Raw genomic sequence first — 17,115 nt, 5'->3', positions numbered from 1 at the left:
CTGCTGGCTACAAAGAGGACTGGGTGAAGGGGTCATGTGACATGGGCCGATTACTGCGTATGCGCATCTTCAGCTCACATTTCATCTGCTTTCTACAATGAAACCTGGAAAATATACCATACAATATACCATATATACCATAACAGACGCAATTCAGGTGGGAGACTTGCGATTTTTGAAGCCAAAAATGGGTGTATTTTAGCGGTCTCCTGCTTATAATGAACTCTGCTTCGATATAAGTCAGTGGGGAAAAATACGGTGCCCTGCTTTTGTTTTTTCAACATCTCCCACTTTACTGATATAAAATGTCGGCATATGTGGCTAGACTCGTATTCCAATCACTGAGATCATATTATGGTGGTTGTCGTAAATCCTAATCGGAGTGAAACCTCTCTAGGGTTGCCACCTGGCTGGCATGGCCAGTATTAATAGCCATGCAAGTAAAAATATTAGGAAAATTACCTAAAGCCGGTATCTTCCCCCTTTTCAAAACAGACTTAAAACAGTAAAATATAAGATGAAAGCGCATACAAATGTGTTCTATAGTTGTCTTAATGAGCCATCTCAAAAAATTAAATAAACAAAGACAGAAAGGCCATGCTAAATTTTTTAAAGTATTGTTTTAAGCAAGTATCCTGGCCGCACTTTTAGGTTTAAAGTATTTTATTGAAGCAGGGTGGGATAGGACACAGAGGGGTAAAAAACAGGTGACCCACAAGATCCGCGCTCCAGTGCGCATCATACAGCCAATACAACAACGCAGTCACAATTTTGTGAGAGGCTCCGTCCAATTCGGGATCATAGCTTCAGCACCTGTGGGTACGGACAAACGACGGGGGGAGGGGGGGGGGGGGGGGGGGGGGGGAAAGGGGGGGGGGGGGAGGGGAGGGGAGGAATGAGGAGAGGAAAGGGAGGAGAAACAACCCCGCTCCAAAAAACCTACCCAACCAAACTTAACCCCAAACAACCCTACCCCGACCCACCCCCTGTACTGTGCCAGCATCTTCAGTCTCCGCCATTGTGAACTCCCAATGAATCCCTACTATGCAACACCGACCCCACCCACTCAGGCAGGCGGGTCCGGCGGCGGCGTCAGCCTCAACAACCGCAGATATCTAGGGCAGGTAATCTCTCGGAACTCAGAACATAACAGGCTGTGAAAGGGCTCCCACAATTCCTCAAAGGTATCAGTATCCCCCAGGGCCACCAAGGACATCTTTTCCATTCCAAGAACGTGCCACAGTCTGTGCAGCCAACCAACTACCGAGGGAAGTGTTGTAGTGCGCCAGTGTATGAGAATATTCTGCACCGCTGACCCCAGCGCAATTGCAATCTGTCTACCCCTCTTGGACCTAAGGGGATACATCAACCCATTCGGCAACCCCAACAGGACATAGGCCGGGAACCTAGGCAGTTCTATCCCAAAGCATTTGTCAACTTCGCTCAGGACCTCTTCCCAGTACGGGGCCAGCAGGGGGCAATCCCACAGTATGTGCGTCAGTGTACCAGTGTTGCCACAGTTGCGCCAGCACGTCCCTGGTATCGCCCTATCCATCTCATGCAGTTTCTCCGGAGTGCGGTACCAATAGGTCGAGATTTTAGTAAAGGTCTCCGTAAGACCCGTGTGGTAGGCCGAGTGGCGCGCGCGGTAAGAGATGTGGTCCCATTCTTTATGACTCAGCTCGCGCCCAAGCTCTCGCTCCCATCGTTCCCGACCCGGGCTATGAATGAGAAATGAGGGGGGCTGCAGCATTCTATACAGGTCCGAGATCAGTTTGGCGTCCGACGTGCGAGTTATCAACCAACGCTCATACTCCGTGATTTCCCTGTGCGCCGTGTCGCGCACTTGAGGTTGTAATGCCCAATGGCGCGCCTGCATGTATCGCATGCGTTCCGTCTCCGGGAGGCCATAATCCCTCTGCAAATCCTGGAAGGAGACAACTCCCTCGGGGGAGTACAAGTGGTACAGAGTGCAGCAGCGGGCCACCCGCCAGCGTTCATAGGCTCCCTGTTCCAGCCCCGGGCCGAAATCCGGGTTGCCAATGAGCGGCGTGAAGGGAGAGGGGAAGGTAGTCAACTCGCATCTAGCCGCCACCGAGTCCCACGTCTGGAGCGGGACCCGCGTCACCAAGGACGCGTAAAGATTGGGGGGCCGATGGGCTCGCCTCAAGAAGGGGACTTCCTGCAGAGTCCGACCCGCCACCGCCTGATCTTGGAACAACCAATGTTTATCCGATTCCCACCGGCTCCACTCCACGAGGTACCGGAGCTGGGCGGCCTGAAAGTACTTCCGCAGATCCGGTATTCCCAGCCCTCCGGATTCCGGTGAGAGCATAGCGATGCTCCTCTTGATCCTTGGCCTACGGCCCTGCCACACGAAACGTGCAATGGCAGTCTGAGTTTCCGCGAGCCACCCCGCAGGAGGGTGGAGCGGTAATGCTCTGAAGAGGTAAAGCACCTGAGGCAGAAGGGTCATCTTCACCGCGGATACCCTACCCAGTAGCGACAGCGTGCCTTTATCCCACCGGCCCAGTTCCTCCTTGATTTTAGTGCCTAGAGCTGCGTAATTGGCCTTAACCATCTCCGGGAGGGAGGGCGCCAACAGGATCCCCAAATACGGGATCTGGTCCTTGGACCAGCTCAGAGGGTAAAGCCTCTGCAGTTCCACTCTAGTGGCAGCAGAAAGCGAGATGTCTAGGGCGGCCGACTTACCCAGGTTCACCTTAAAGCCCGCCACATCAGCGAATAAGTTCAGTTCCTCCACACAGGCCGGTAGCGATCTCCGCGGGTCATCCAGTGTCAGTATGACATCATCCGCGTACAGGCTAATCGCGTGGCGAAACCCTCCCATCTGGACACCCATAATGTCCGGGTTCTGCCGAACCCTCTGGGCAAATGGTTCCATGTACAAGGCAAAGAGCAAAGGGGAGAGCGGGCACCCCTGTCTCGTGCCCCGTTCGATGGGGAAGGGTCGAGAGCTGCCGCCGTTCACCCGGACCACCGCAGATGGAAACCGGTAGCAGTTAAAGATCAGGTGACGAAACTTCTCCCCTATCCCAAATTTGCTCAGGACTTTTTCAAGATAGGGCCAGTGCACCCTGTCAAAAGCTTTCTCCGCGTCAATGGACAGGAGCATCCTCTCTCCAGGGACCCTAGAAGCCTTCTCGAGAATGTGCGTCACCCTCTTAGTATTATCTACCGTTTGCCTACCGGGCACGAAGCCCGCTTGGTCCGAGTCAACCATGCCGGGGAGATGCAACGCCAGGCGTGCCGCTAAGATACTGGTGAACACCTTCAAATCGGTGTTCAGCAGCGAAATGGGACGGTAAGACCCACAGGCGGTCCTGTCCTTGCCCGGCTTAGGGATCACTGAGACCGTGGCCTGGAGAAATTCGGAGGGGATGGCTCCCGGTTCTGCGAAGGAGTTAAAAAGGCGAGTCAACAGAGGCGCCAGCTCCTGACAGAAGGTTTTGTAAAACAGCGGGATGAAGCCATCCGGACCCGGGGCCTTGCCCAGTTTGAGCCGGGATATCGCCGTGACCACCTCCTCAATGCGTATGTCGCGCTCCAAATACTGAGCCTGCTCCTGAGTCAGCGACGGAAGCGGAACCGAGTCCAGGTAGTCCCCCTCAGCCTGGGCCGAAGGGGGCTCCCCGGTGTAGAGGTCCGCATAAAAGCCGCGGAAGACATCCGCTATGTGGTCATCGGTCGTGACCCTACCGCCAGCCGGGTCCAGCAATTCCTTCACTCGGTGCTGTTGGTGCTGCACCCTGAGTTTGTTAGCCAGGAGCCGCCCACATCGATCGCCCCCTGTGTAATATTTGTGCTTCAGGCGGAGCACTGCGTACTCCGCCCGATCCGTGTCTAGGGCTGCCAGGAGCTTCCGCGCCGCCTTCAGCTGCCTCCACACCCTGGGGGCCCCTGTCCTGTGGTGAACCTGTTCCAGCTCCCTCACCTGCTGGGTGAGCTCATCTCTCTTAAGTTGCCGGTCCCTATTCTCGGCAGCGGAAATCGCGATGAATTCGCCCCGGAGCACGGCCTTCAGGGCCGCCCACTGCGTTGCACGGGAGGTGTCCCCATTGTCGTTCACAGTCTGAAAAGCCAGAATGGCCGCCCTGATCTGATCCACCACCGACCGCCTATGCAAAAGCGTATCTCGGAGCCTCCAGACCCCCCTCGGTCGAACCACCGGCGGAAGAGTGAAAGTGCCCTCAACTGGGGCGTGATCAGAAAGAGAAAGGACCCCCATGTCTGCATTCGAAGCCAAGAGAAGCAGCGGGCCCGACACTAGGAGGTGGTCTAAGCGCGCATAAGATCTGTGGGCGTGTGAGAAATAAGAGTATGCGCGGGTGGTGGGGTGGAGGCCTCGCCACATGTCATGCAGATCGAGCTCCGCAAGTCGAGTTCGAATCGAGCCCGAGAGCTCACCCAACTGCAGGCGCCGCTGCACAGACCTATCCAGTGCCGCGTCAAAAACCAGATTCAAGTCACCCCCCAACACTATGTGCCTATCAGAGGTGAATGCAACATCGTCCAAGGCCCTGTGTAAGAATTGGTCCTGATGATCATTGGGGCAATAAATGGAGCCTACAGTCAGTGCTAAGCCCCCCACCTTGATTCTATATACCAGGAGTCTTCCCTTCTGCTCCGCTACCTTGCCCACAACCTCGCCCCTGAACCTCCTAGAGAACAAAATGGCCACCCCTGCCGTCTTGGAAGTGCTTGAGGAAAAAAGCTGAGTGGGGAACTTGGGGGTTCGCATCCGCGTGCAGTCCTTAGCCAGCAAGTGGGTCTCCTGCAACAGGCAGATATCCGCCTGTGAGTTTTCCAACAGGGATAACACTGCCCGCCGCTTAACCGGGTTATTCAGCCCCTTCACATTGAGAGTAAGCACCTTAAGAGCCATCTAAGAAAGAGGTCCGGAAGCACATATCAGTAGGCGAAGCCTGGTCAGCAAACACAGAAGGCACCCTTCGAGACCCCAAAACAGAGCAACGTTGAATCAACCATTGGCACAGTACAGTCCCCAAACCCCAACATCCCACAACCCAAAACCCCCTCCCCGCCCCAACCCCAACAAAACCACACCACCCCCCGCTTCTGACCCCCCGACTAGGTCCCAAAATCGAAACAGCTGCCCGCCTGCCCCATCCCCTTCCCTCGCTTCTCGAACTTTTCACAAAAACCATTGTCCCAGTCCGGCCCAAACGGGCAAGGCCGTGGAAAGTCAACCTAGTGGACGTCCAGCCACCACCTTCTGCACTCGCCCTTCCTCCCATGCCACCCCCCGAAACCCCGCACCTGCAATAAGAATGTGCTAAAGTAGACTCCCCCCGGAGTAAGTTCAGGCCGTCAAGGCCACTTCGCCATTCGCCGCAACTCTGGAGGCCTCCTGGATGGCAGCCGCCATTTCAGCCCGGATTGCAGGCGAGCCCGGGCGCTCCGCCGGGGGAGAGGCCCCCCCCTCTGCTCGTTGCCAGCCGTTACGATTGCTACGTCTCCGTCGCGGGGCCGGGGTATCCATGTCCGTTGCAGTGAGGCCCAGCACCTCGCAAACATCGTGAAGGGACCGAAGTTGATGTAAGACCCCATTCCACCTGAAGATCAGTCGGAAGGGGTGCCCCCAGGAGTACTGCGTTTCATGCTCCCGGAGGAAGTCCGTAGCGATCTTGAAAGATTTCCTTTTCTGTAACGTGACTGTGGATAAGTCCTGAAACAGTGTCACAGGATGGTCCCGGAATCGAAAAGGCTGCTGCCCTCGCGCCTCACGGAGGATCCGCTCCTTCAAAGGAAAGTTCGGGAGGAATGCCAAAATGTCCGGTGCGGGCGCCGTTGCCCTGCGGGGGCGACCCACCCGGTGCGCCCGGTCAATGCGAATCCGAAAGTCCTCCGGCTCTCCCAGGATCGCTCGGAAGAGGGCCACCAGATATGCCGTCACGTCTTCCCCCTCTTCACCAGACGGCACTCCGCGGACCCGAATGTTGTTCCGCCTGGACCGGTTTTCAAGGTCCTCGGCGTGGGCCTGTAGCTCGATCTGTTGCTCCCGGAGCCGTAGGACCTCCTGCTGCAGATGGGTGATCTCCTCATCCCTGGAGTGGCCCGCTTCCTCCACCGTGTTCACCCGGTCCCCCAGGGAGTCCATCTCTCTCCTCACTTCGCGGACCTCCCCGGCCACTTCGTTCTTGAGTGCTTGGAAGTCTTCCCTCAGGGAGCTAAACAGGGACTCGAGAAAGGATCTCGTCACCGGGGGTTCTCCTCCTTCTGCCCCCCTGGCTGGAGCCGGCGAGGTCACGGCCGGTTGGGCACCCCCGCCGCGCAGGGCGCTCCGACCCAGCATCTCCGGCAAGGTCCGGTCGCCTCTTCGCTGTCCCCTGGCATTCGACATCGTAGAGCTAGAACAAACACTGAGGCTCGCTGAACAGCAGAGAAAGTGGCTATGTGCCAGCCGGGAGTGGTCGCAGTGAGCGCCAGGAGGGATGAGCTGCCCGGCCGGGTCCCACAAAATGGCCGCTCAGTAGTGTCGTGGGGACAACGCCCAAGATGGAGACCCTTTGTCTGTCTCCGACCCTCGAACCAGAAATCCGGTCAGGGGGTTAAGTCACAATGCAACAGCCACCGGTGTCCGCCGCTTCAGGGAGAAAGCAACCTCGGAAGACTCGGTCCCCAGATCCGCACAGATAACCAGCCGAGGCGACCTCCTCCGGCAGGCCCCGTCGAGCCACGGGCTGGCGTAGCAAGGTGGCACCGACTCCGCCTCCGCTCTGCGCCTCCGCTCCGCTCCGCTCCGTACAGCTGCTGCTGGACAGCTCCAAGCCTCGTGCGGAGCCGCCGTCGAATCCCACTCCAACAGCCCACGCACCACCACGGGCTTCACACCTCGGGGGCCGATCGCCCCGTCGCGTTCCGAGGGTCGGGAGACTCGCGGCTTCCAGCTCCCCTTAGAGTCGTGCAGCGGGGTCCGATCCGGGCTACACCGGCCAAAATCTCGTCCCCGACGGCGCTAACCAGGCTCAGCAGGCTCTCCACACCTCCACTGCAAGCACCAGGCTCGGTGGCCGCGTGATCCGGGGGGGAATCAGCGGCTCCAAGCGGTGCAGAAATTCAGGGGTCCGGGAGCCCTCGGCAAGTGCGACCGCTCAGCCCGCCATCTTGGCCACGCCCCCCCCTGGCCGCACTTTTGCAGAATTTTAAAATGTGAACAAACGGCTGAGTCTACTACTGTAGACTCACTACTCCACCAATGGTGGTACTAGTTTGGATACTCCCAGCTGTGTTAAAAATGTCTTATGGAGTCTGTAGGAAAGTAGGATCTGCTTCAAGGTTACCCCCGCTTTTTGCTGGTGTCATTATGTTTTACTGACTAGTCTGACTGGGATCCTGCTAATCAGGAACCCAGTCTCTGTGCTTCTTCCCTAAATTGGACATAGTGAGTACTTGGGTACACCCCAGATGGGCTACTAGTGTACCCTTGTAAGTCCCAAGAATATTGTACTAAGCTACTCAGGGAATAGGTACACCAGGGGTCTCCCATGGGCTGAAGCATGTATTGTGCCACTTATGAGAGACCACTCAAATTGTGACTACAGGCCTGCCATTTCAGTCTGATTTAAGCTGGTGCTAGCTCCACTCACAACAGATCTATATCATATATATGAGGTCACTACACTTAAAACATATGTCACCCCTGAGGCAGGCCTTTCAATCCTGAAGGCAGAGTGCTCGGTTATAAGTGTGAGGACACTCCTACAATCCACGGAGTCCATTCTCCCGAGTTGTAAGGGCATCAGTTATTACTATACATAGAGTGGCCCTGCGTCATTAAGCGATGGCTAAATCTAAACTGGCTGTAGCAAACCCTGTCGTGTTTGGTATCAAACATGTTGGGGTGTTGGAATTATGATTCATTGCCCTGTAAAGCTCCTCCGGGAGGCCCTCAGTGCACCCGGTACCAGTCTTCTAGACCCGGACAGCAAACTATGGCTGCTGCCGACCAGAGACACGATTTTTCCCTCCTGCTGCTGAGCCGAGCTCGAGCAGGGGAAGGCAGGACAAAAGGTTTTCTGTCACAGGGAGGTGTGAGCACATCCCAGACAGGACTTGGTGTATTGGGAAAGGGTGGGGGCGCTTGCCAGTGCCACTAGACTGTTTTGAAGGGCGCATTTGGTGCCCTCCTTGCATTTTGCAGTCGGAAGCAGTTCAGAGAGCCGTTGGCTCCCGCTCTGACCTGAACTGGACAAAGGTCATGGAAGTATCTTCCCCACTGTCCAGCCCCTCCTGTGGGAGGGACCCCTGAATCGCCCCAACCCTTTCCTTGGGGTACTTAAGGTATTACCTGTGTGTGGTTCCTTAGATTCGTCATGGGACAAGATTCAGATCTGAAATCTCATCATCTTCAACCGTCTGGGCACTTTGGACTTCGCTTTGGGAACCGAGACTGCAACTGGGAAGACTCCTGCTGCTCCTGATCTAGTCGTCCTGCCAGTCTTCTGTGTCCTCTGTGCTCCATACAGGTTCTTCTCCAGACCTGCGGGCATCCAGGACACCTGAAGGAATCTCCCTTGAAGTGAAGAAGTCACTTCCCTGAACCTGCAGGCACCGCAATGAAGCTGACCGGTCTGCTGTTCCTGAGCTGCTACAGACTCCAAAAGGTTCAGCAACCCAGGTAGTGGTTCTGCAACTCCGGCATGGGCCTGCACTGTCTTCATAGCAAGTTTGAACCCAGTATCCCTCGTTGGAACCGCTGGAGCAGTACCCCTGTGCACTGCGTCGACTTGCTGTTGCCAATGCTTGTTGACTCTCTTCACCAGAGATCTTTGGGTTCCAAAAAAGCTCCAGCCTCAAGCATCTTGCAACAAAGATCTTCTGCACCGCTTCCTCTGCGCGAGGATTCGACCGAAGAACTATCATGCCGGGAGGACTCTAGGATTGGGGGCATTAGCCTAACTAGAAATGTTTTACAATTGAAGAATTATACTTTTATATTTTGGACTCTGTACATATCTGGAAATGAGAATTGTCTACGTGATTTAACCTACTTAGCCTTGAGAAAGCCCCGGCGCAAATCGCCAAGAGGGGGCGAAACACGTGTCGGCTGTCCTTGTTCTGTGAATAAAAATAAAGAAATCTCGCTGCAAACAAAAATGTCTCTGTCCCCCATATCACGATCTGGAAAGAACGGATATTAATCTCGGAAAACTGACTTAAATTTTATGTGGAGATCACACTTACCACTTCTCAAAACTGTTTCCTCTGCACCGTGGGCCTTCATCCTTTGGTCAGGTGCTCGAGGTCCTCTTGCGACTCCTGAGCCTCCGGCCTATGAGTCTTCTCAAGTGTCTTCTTTGGCTCCAGAGGGTTCCCCTGCATACTCGAGGCCTGTGCTAACTTACCTGTGGGATGTAACGTGGCCCTTGCTGGTCCCGGCACTGCACCTTTTTTGTCTGTTTGTTGGTGCTGCTAGGGCTTGTTGGTACCCCTGCCGGACACTGACCCCCTAGCTCTCGACATAGGACGTGGGACAGCTCGTGAATGGTGCCTGGTCTTCCACAGCATCGCCTGGTCCGCACAGCTGCAGCTCCAATGTCACCGTCAACTCTCCTGCATCTCTGACATCAGTCGGCATTTGTCTCCCGTGCCTCAGGGTCACCCGAGTGGCATAGACCCTGCCCCCCTCTGCTTGCTGGTACCTCTTATCTTGAATCCTCCTTTGGGTTCCACTGGACAATTTCACCTTCGCCAGCGGCATTTTCACTAAAGTCCTCGATTGTGATCTATGGCGGTTCCCGATGTCACTTCACACCTATGCACCCGGCTTCCCTGGCTCCAGGGGTATCAATGGGTCGGGTGACTCTCCAACCCTCCGTCTTTCATGGGGTTTCTTCAGGGTCCTCTTGCACACTGCCTCCCTGGGGGTTCCTGGTTACTTACCTCGGGTGGTTCCTTGGGTCCCCGGCTCTTCTATGTCTTCTGTGTCTAGTCTCGACTTAGGTCGTGGTTCGCATTCCACTTTCATAGTATATGATTTGGTCCCCCTGGGGGACCACTGTGTATTTGTGCAACTTACATGTACTATTACTAAAGTATTGTGATGATATCTCCGGGGAGGAGATATTGCAATGTGTTAGTGAGTGTTTGTAATAAATAGATATTTTTATAACTACACTTCACTTAACCTATCCCATAAGATTAAGTTGTGGTGAAACAAGCTGTGTTACACTCCTTCTGGACTAAGCCTGAAGGCTGCTCTCCACAGCTACCACTTCGAGAGCTTTCTAAGGTTGTTTAAGACCACTAAAGTCACCATAAGGATTAGTGCAGGGTGCTTCATTTATATAATTGTGCATCATCCTGCAGAGTCTTTAGAGGGCGTTAGCGGTCACATCCATAGGGTGTGCGCCTCAGGAACTTGAGGGCATAGACCGCAGCCATGGCGATCTTCCTCGTGACTTGCATGATGTAGGTGATGGCGTCCTGAATCACTTTCTCAAGGAATACTTTAAGCACACTGTGGGTCTCCACGTAGATGAGGCTGGAGATGTGTTTGATTCCTCCAGGCAGTACTAGGGGGTGAATAGCAGGCTTGGTGATGCTCTGAATATTGTCTTGAAGCCCCTTCCTGTGCCTGTTGGTGCCTTCTTTGCCAAGACCCTTTCCTCCTTCGCCGAGTTCGACCCATCTTTGTGCCGTTGTACCTTTACTTTTGTAGTGTAGTTCCTAGTTTCCCACTAGGCCCTGCGCATTGGAATAACATAAACAGTAGTATCGACGTGGAACTGCGGATATTCCAGGCCTCCACTGACTATGCTAAACTTAATTGGGTTGTGTTACCAACTAGCTCAGAGGTCACTGGAAACTTTCTTCTCTGCATAGGAAGTGATCAGCTTCCTTGGCACAGACAAGAAGGGATTCAGCTTTCCAACAACCGTGCAACATGACAACTTTGCTCCTCAGATCAAGAGTCGATCTCTAGGGTCGTGTGAAACAATAGACATAGATTTCACTCAGTCAGTCTAGTGCAGTTTACTTTCACAGTATGTAGAGAATAGAGAGACGGGCGTGTATCAATAAAGGTTAACATTTATTGAACAGTCTTTCTTCTCATACAAGAGAAATGTATTGCCACAATTGCAATAACTGTTATTATGAAAAGTACGTACAGTAAGATAAGAATAGCGAAATAGAACTGTAAAAGCATTGATATGGTTTCTTAGCCATACAATGGTTTAAAAGTAATAAAACATATATACAGTCATATATACATTAGGCTAACATACTCAACTGGTGCTTCTAACTAAGCCTACCCCAGTGTGCCTGACCTAGGCCTAACACGTGAGAAGGGGAGTAAGTAAGTAGCTTAAGTTAAGTTGGTTTTGCCAAGGTTTGTTTCAAGAATTCTCTTCTAAGGGTTTAGTCAACACCATACCTCTGAATAGAATGATGGAGGATTGGTATCTCCTTCAGGGGTCTCTCTCGATATCCCAGTCACCCGCGAGGGTAAACCGGAAGCGCCGGGACTGGATTTCTCTGCACGAGAAAGGCAGCGGCTTCTCTCAGCGCGTCTGGAGGAAGGAGGGGTGACAGCGTCCGCGGGCAGCTGGGCTGGATGTCTTCGCAGAGGACGGCTGCACGGCTCCTCAAGCGTACTGCACCATAGTTCGCGCTGTAGCGGCGATAATGGTAATCAGTAGCTTCACCACCACAGGATAGCAGGCTGCAGCGACAGAGTGCTAGTTTTTACCAACACGGGGTCATGCAGGCAGCTGGCATCAGCAACATGTTCGCTCATTGCTTAAGGCAACGTTGGTAATATTTATACCTGACAGGTGCCGGGTTTGACGCAAGTTTGCTGGACATAAGACGTCAATTAAAGATGTCACTAGGAAGTGGCAGCTATCAGTTGCTCATTAGAGTTCTATTACTAATCAAAACATAGCAAGCGGGGATTTCCAGGTTTGCTAAGTTTTTATCTTGTTGAAGAACTCGGAGTGTTATCTAGGAATATCAGATAGTGACTGCTGCTCTGTCATTGCACTAATTGGTCGCAAAGGAAGTAGCAGAGAGTCATGCTGGAATGTGGCTCTGTGGCTCTGCTCGTGTGAGGCCAGAGATGACTTTACAGAAAATCGTACTTGAACGGTTATGCCAATATAGGGAATAAATGGATTTATAGCCGAATAGGGGCATAAGGTCACAGTATCGATCAGGAACCTAGATAAGCACATGACACCCACTCCACGAATTCATGTCCATCAAAATTACTAAAACTAAGCAATTAGATGTATGTGTAACATTGTGTAACATAGCCCACCCCAAAATACATAAATGCATTCGAAATAGGCGTACTTGTAATACATGGAATTTAGGTACTGTACGTTTTTTAAAGCATAGTAATCATTCAAAAATTATTGCATATGAAATCAATGAACGATTATGCATAAAGAATTACACATGAAGTATCTCTGACAGAAGAAATGCGAGATAAATCATCACATAAAAATGCATTGTAATAATATGTGTGCTAGAGGCTGGTGTTATGTTGTTATGTCTCTAGATGTGTTTAGAAATAGAAGTGTGAAGCTTCTGTTCTCTAAGAATAGTTTTTACGTTAAGCAAAGAATTGTTCGTGCCAAAAAAGAAAAGGGTCAATATTTGAAAAATTGTCCAATTCAAAGAAAAATCAGTTTTTCCAAAGCTCCTGGCAGTTTTTTGTTGATCAAAACTGAAGGCCGAATTCAGAGTTCATGGGAACGCCGTGTGTCGGAAAGCTTCTCAAAAGTTATTGTTTCTCTGTGGGTGAGAACATCGTATCAGACAGGCTCGCAAAGAATTGGTCTACAAAATCAGGTGATAGTTCAACCAAATTAGATAGCGCTGTAACTTGGCAGGTGTGAGAATGATTGCTGTCATCGAAGGCAGGATCAGCAATGCTCACAGAACGTTGTACCTGGATGATGTTGCTTTTGTCACTTACTCCACTGTTACCACTTGGCTGTAGTACAGGAGTCTCCACGAATGCCGTCATCAGGATTGGTAGCCGCTGGGGACAACACAATGCGTGAGCCGTTATTGGACTTAGCAAAGTATCGACGTCCATTGGTACTGCTGATGGAAGTGAAAGACAGATGTCCAACACGCATTCCTCGCCGCAAAGCATACACCGTAGCACAGGTAAAATGCAATTTTGCCATATCGGTCTGAATGAAAGGAACCAGGTCATGTTTAGATCTCTCAGCCTGGCCAATCCGAGGACGTTAGTTATCCTGTCCCTGTAGCGCATTGCTAGGATTGTCTCTTCCATTCCCATGGGAGCTATGTCTGAGCCGAGGCTTGCCATAACGTAGCAGGATGGTCAAAAATAGAATCCCTGCGATGAGTCCAAAAAATAGTGGAATACCACCAAAGATGGAGTGCACAAAATTAGGAAAGATTCCCAAAATTGCCTGGAAGGGTGTTAGCAGTCCCGTAAAGACTGTCTTAAATATGCCTGGGATGCTTGTAGCACTAGACATGTTAAGGAGTTGGTCGAGCATTTGTACGAAATGCACGGGGCAATTTGTTGATAAAAGGTCATGGACTTCAGTAGCCGTCCTTGCGACTAGAAGATCATACGTCTCTTTAGATGACGTTATAGGCACTGTTGTCTGTAAAAGCACAGATTTCATTTTGCTTAATGTATCAATTCGTATAGAATAGAGATTCAGACGAGGCCAGAGGGGAGTCACTGTGTCTGGAGGCCCGCTCGGGAACAATGCTTGCATACAACATTTGACCATGGACGTTACTTCTACTAGATAACTTAGTCCGGGCGCGAGGCCACAGCACCTGTGATCCGTTCTTAGAATGTAACTCCCGTTTGCGAGTTGCATAAAGAAGGGCTCTATCTGATTTGCAGGTGTGACTAGCTGGTGGCATGAAAGGTTGTTTGAATTTCCATCACATGCTCCGTGTAAATTAATACCCTGACACAAAAGTATACCGCTTAGTGAGTGTTTACAGTTGTCACCACTAAGAAATACATTTTCGTCGCTGTCACTATAGCAAGAATGAGTGTATGGTAATTTCCATTCGGATTTAACATATCCCTTACCCAATTGTTCATATTGGCCAGCAGGTATGTATTCAAGGCACTTTTTAAAGCGGAAAGTTGTTATCGGAATTGTGATAATCCCGTGTATTATCCATTCAATGACAGGGCTTTCTGACATTGTCAATGGTAATCTCTCGAGTTTCTCGATGCTCAAGATTGTATAGTCTGCTCCTTTCTGTGCCAAACTGATCTGTTTATCAGTAAGGTTAAAAATGGAAAATAATGACGTTGTGTTTATCAAGCGCCAAGGCACATAGCCTGAACGAAGATTTTGCAGCGTCCAGCCTAGTTCTATAATAGAGCGTAATTGAGACTGGCCATGTTGTAACATTAGCAAATCTCTGTCTATCACATCAAAGGCAGAGGATACAATATTGTCCAAAGAATATATTCTGGAAGACAGAGTCATTAACCCATTGTCTACTACAGAAAGTGATTTTTCCAAATTAATACGATCAATTTCTCGTATCTTTTCAGCAGTTTCAATTTGCTTTACTTTCCAAGCCTCGTTGTAAGCAGCATAGATGCTGGTCGCTATGAAACGCTTTTGACGCTGTTTGCGTGGACCAAGAATGAAGTCGCGCAAATCAGCACCATCTTTTAATAAAGACAAGTGTTGCTTAATTTCAGCCAGTGTGGATGTAGTTAGCCATTCTAGGCAGAGTTTGCCTACACTGTATGTAGTTATAATTCCTGGATGTTGTCTCTGGGAATATCTAGGGTCTAATCTGGTCATTTTTAACCCCTGTGTTTTATTCAGGAACCTATCTTGACAGCTATTTGTGTCTGTAGGCCAGATTAACCACTTTTTCCAATCAGGATGTGTTCTGTTGAAATGTAAAATGTATGACACGTCTAACTCATTATCTGCAGTTGTATTCTCAGGTATTGGCTTCGGTATAGACGGTGTTTTCATTTCTTTGTTTTTAGCTAGGCCAAGACAAGATGTTTGGTGTACAGTGTCATTTAAAAATAACATTTGTTCTGGTATCATGCAGGTTCTAAACAGTGCTTCTATGCCTTGCACCTGCCAATCTTTTGTACCCCAAATTGTTTTCGTTTCAATATTATTTTTCCAATAATCAAAACCAAATGTCATCATTTTGTCATAAAATGCTTCTGAATATATCAATTTAGAATTTGTCAGCATTGTTTTCATTCCTGTTTTATCTAACAGTTTATAATAAAACGTTTCTGCATCACTGGTGTTAAACCCTGAAAAATATTTGAATTTCTCAAAAAATGCTTTAGAACTGCTTTTAGGTGGTGTAGAACAATGTTCCCATTGATTATACATAAAAACATTTCTAGGCTGTGCAGATTTATGCAAGTAATGATCCCCATAGTGGGTGTAACAGAATAACTGCTCATAACTAGATGAACCTTGTAAATAATCATGATCTGTGAATCTAGCTGACATTACTAAATCAGACATCATGTCATTAATACTGTTAAAGTCCCAATCATCAGAGAATGCACTTGGTGTCACAAAGTCACTTAAGGAAACCTTTAGTTGATGAGGATACTTCAGGATTTCGACCGGACCATAGATCTCATAGTCTGTTTTCTCCCATACTACCCCACCAGGTATTGGAATTGCTGTGACATTTACTGTTGACAGTTCTCTTTTCTTCACGTGGGATGATCTGTGTGGTTTCAGGACTAGGTTGATGTTCTGACTTGCTGTGTCCATTGTAATATATTTTCCTTCAATGAATTTTCCCAAACACAGTACCATGATGAGCCAAAGCAGGAGGAAAAATACACCTAGACCGAACCAGAACTCTAGCCAAGGGGAAATAAGGTAGATTTCCTTCAGTTGATGAAAGAGTTCCGTTGCTTTTTCTTTAAAAGACTTTTTTGTTTCTGGCATCACTTCCGGGTCATTTAAATCTTCAGAGAAGTTGTCGAAGTTGATGAAATAACCAGAGGCAGTTCTGTCAATTGATGGGATTGTTCTTTCAATCTGTCTCTCGGTAGCACTTTCTGATGCCACATCATTGTAGACTGGTGTTGTTTCTTGACGAACTGTTTCAATCTGTGTTTCAAGAGGCACGAGTTCCATGGCATTATTGCATAGTCCTTCATTGTGCACTGCAGGCTGATCGAATGTGATTAGTCTTTCAGTTTGAACCTCTTGGATTGTTGCGAGTTTGGGTATTCTGTTGTTTCTTGGGAGTCCACTGGGCCTACTGTTGATTATAGGCCACATGCTTGTGGTTTTACCAGATCGATGGACACGACTCTGTTCTCCTTTTTACCAGCAAGGGGCGGTAGCACAACTGATCTTGTTCCGGTGACTGCCAAGACAGGTACTGCTTTTCTGTAAGAAGGCCCAAATTCCTTCTTAACCGCGATCTTTTCTCTGACTAGATCCCCAATCTTTGGAATCCAGACAGGCCTTGCTGGGGCTGTTGCGGGTGGTGCCTCGTCAGTGGTACTTGGCTGTTGCTTTAACTTTATGTTGCTTAATGATTTTCTTGTTTCATTCAGTTCCTGTAAAACAGCCAAACGGTCTTTTACTTCAAACTGCTTTGTTTCTTCTTGTACCACTGACATCTGACTATCGAGGTCCTGAACGCGCATTCTTATTCCGAACAATAGTTCGTATGGGCTGAAACCTTTTAGAGAATTTCTTGGCATGTTGTTAAGACTAGTCTGGACACTTATTAAATGTTTGACCCACCCAGCGCCTGAACCTAATACCTTCGCTGTTATAGATTGCTTTATGTCCCGGTTTTTTCTTTCTACCACACTTGTGCGATGGACAAGAATACCACAACCCAATTCCCATGCTGGCCATGGCCCCCTTATAGGCTCGAGAGCTGAAAGCAGGACCCTGGTCAGAATGGAACGTGGTAATTGCGTATGTGCCGATAAAGACTCGCAAATCTTTTATAACCGTTCTAGCGTCAGCCGAGTGCTGGAGGCCTCATTTTTTTAAGTGCATTTCGTCTTAACTATTAATAGGACGCAGGACGGGGTGTAGGCAGCGTTACGCTCTTTCTGATTGGTAGCCGGTAGCAAGG

At 50.0% G+C, this 17,115-nt stretch overlaps 1 protein-coding gene across 2 annotated transcripts in view; it reads left to right on the top strand.

Annotated features, from left to right (window-relative positions):
- Window positions 1-17,115, top strand: part of LOC147684339 (rho GTPase-activating protein 4-like) — a 222,074-nt gene that overhangs the window by 136,776 nt on the left and 68,183 nt on the right. The window lies entirely within an intron of this gene.

Source organism: Lissotriton vulgaris, chromosome 10 (assembly GCF_964263255.1).
Source record: "Lissotriton vulgaris chromosome 10, aLisVul1.2, whole genome shotgun sequence".
In the NCBI taxonomy this organism is placed as follows: domain Eukaryota; kingdom Metazoa; phylum Chordata; class Amphibia; order Caudata; family Salamandridae; genus Lissotriton; species Lissotriton vulgaris.
Note: the sequence above shows the minus strand (reverse complement) of the source record. Positions and strands in the feature narration are given on the sequence as shown.